The sequence below is a fragment of the Bidens hawaiensis genome, unplaced genomic scaffold, assembly GCF_021521415.1.
Source record: "Bidens hawaiensis isolate Kalapana, Puna unplaced genomic scaffold, B.hawaiensis_p1.1 tig00014645_1, whole genome shotgun sequence".
NCBI classification, from domain to species: Eukaryota; Viridiplantae; Streptophyta; class Magnoliopsida; order Asterales; family Asteraceae; genus Bidens; species Bidens hawaiensis.
This window is the reverse complement of record NW_027492279.1, coordinates 499273-501931: the sequence shown is the minus strand read 5'-3', so window position 1 is coordinate 501931 and position 2659 is coordinate 499273.

Below are 2659 nucleotides of genomic sequence, written 5' to 3'. Positions count from 1 at the left end.
CAAAAGCAAAAGATATCAAAAGATATGGCAGCTGCAGGGGCAAAGGAAAAGCTGACAGGTAACAGTAAACAGGCATGGGATGGTCAGATAAAAGTACTGGTCAAAGCATGGAAAAGCAGATCTCAAAAGATAATGTCAGTCACTTTTTCTGTCAACCAATGGGGTTGGTGCGCATGCAGCGCCAAAAGTGGTTTTTCAGACATAAGACAGGTCAGGTCAACAGCACAGAAGATAAAACATCACAAAAGCAAACGGTTGGACAAAACAGAAGAAAAGACTCAAAGGGTTAGCGCGAGAAGGCTGGAGCGCGCGAGCGCGAAGGCAGACACAGAAGGTCAAGAGTGCGCGAGCGCGAAGGCAGACAGAACCAACCTTGACGCGTCGCGGGAAGAACTACATTTCTAAGCGCGCCGCGGGAAGAACTTCAATTCTAAGCGCGTCGGGAAAAGAACTATATTTCTTAGCGCGTCGCGGGAAAAACGGTATCCATAGCGCGCCGCGGGAAGAACTAAAATCCTTAGCGCGTTGCGGGGACAGTTCGTCTCGCGTATCGCAGTAACAGGTGGTCTTCACGCAGGCTTCCTTGTAAGGAGTCTGGCGCGTGGAGCTGCGCAGACAACCTTAGGCGGGAAGGGACAAAGGACAGTTAGGGGTAAGGAGAAAAAAAGAGGGAAACAAGGCTGAGGGGTTAAACAGGAGGGCGGGACGGCGACAAGAGAAAAGGAAGGCGGAAAGAAAGAAGAAGAGGGACGGGACGGCGGAAAGAAAGAGAGAGAAAGAGGCGGGAAAGAAAATATATTATTATTACTAAAAGTAAAATATAAGTATAAATAAATATTAAATCATAAAAGAAAGAGATCGGATCAGAGAAACGGGTACCTGGGTCGGGTTAGATCGGGGCAGATGTCACACCGGTTTCCCTCAATCAATGGTGTAAGACATGTTTTATATCTATTATATAATATGTGTATTAAGTATAGGGAGCCATCTCACAATATGTCTGGAATAATGGACTGCCGATATGAAACATGTATACCCGTCCCCTTGACTCGTTATCCCCGCCTAAACGACCCCATTTTCAACTTCTCTTTTTTGAAAACATTTGTGAGTAAGACTATCGAGAAGCTGAAAAACCAACCATGACCAAAAACCTATAACTTGGCATTAATGACAATAATTAACAGTTAACAACTTTGGTTTCTGAACACTCTTCGAGGTACTATCGGGCTAAAATTTTTCAAATTTCCTCCATCCCCACACTTTAGGTTTACATTGTCCTCAATGTAAGAACACTTAACGTTGTCCTCAAAGTTAAAAATGATAGAACAATTAATAAACATTTAAGGGACGGAGTTGAAATTGACTTTTTGACTATTAAGCAATTTTAAAATTTTGGGGCTCATATGTGGCGGTTCTACTAACAATTATACAATTACACTTTTAACGTTTAAAATAATAGAAACAAAATTAAATTATGAAACTGAAATCACCTGATATCAACGTGACTGGAGAAGGACCAGTCGGCTCATGAACTCTCGTAACACTCGTATACTCTCATCTCATCCAATTACCAAACTGACAATCGAACCTGCAAAAATCTCGAGATGTGTAGAAGCAAGTTTCTCACAAGTGTAAGACATAGGTCTTTTAAGAGTTTCGAAAATGAATAATTGTTGATTTTATTAAAACAATTATCGAGCCAAGTTAATTCGTTTCATAATAAATTCTGTTAAATTAGTTAAAAACGTTAAAAGACCTAACTCACTTTCGTAGGAATCACGATTTCATTTAGCGTATGCAACAAGCCCTGTAAACCCCCCGGTAGCCCGGGAGGACGAGTGGGGTCTCGTGAGGGTTTATAGTGAACAACACTCACAAAGTTCGGTTACAACAAAAGATACACGTACCTGGATTAACCAAAGCAAAAAGAACATGAAAGCACTCTGGGTAGCTAAACGGACGCATCAAAATCCCAACTTTTCTCGTGGTGCGGTATCCCCACACTTAGCTTTTGCTATGATGGTACGCTTGAAATACAATTAGTAATATAAAAAAAATTCAAAATTTAAAATAAAAATATACAAAATGTACAATTACCACCCTTTTGAAACTTTTATGGCATTCAAGGTGGGCGTCTGGCCCCCTCCCGTGCAACCTTCTCATTATAAGCACGCTTTTCTTCAATCATTTGTTGCCAGTCTTCCGATAGGTCATGATCTAGCCCGGACATCCTCAATCTCCACTCTCGATCATTTTGGTTGGGTGGATGTCTAACCTTCTTCTTCCTTGGTCGGTTACCTTTCTCTTCCACCTTCTCACTCTGTAGTTTCTCAAATCCCTTCTTATCTATCCTGTCAATCACAAAACATTCCACTTTTCTACGATCCTTGTCCAAGGATACACACTTGTCAACAAGAGGGTTAGTAGAATTTTCAAACAATAATAACCGTTTATCACGGTCTCCACACTTGATTCCCAAAACCCCCTTAGCACAATCAATTACCGCATGTGCTGTGGCAAGGAATGGCCTACCCAATATGACTTTTGGTTGTGTATTATTCCCACGATTAGCATAGTCAAGTACAAGAAAGTCAACTGGGTAGAAAAATTCCTCCACCTGAACCATTACATTAGTCACCATGCCCTGGGGAAGTGTATG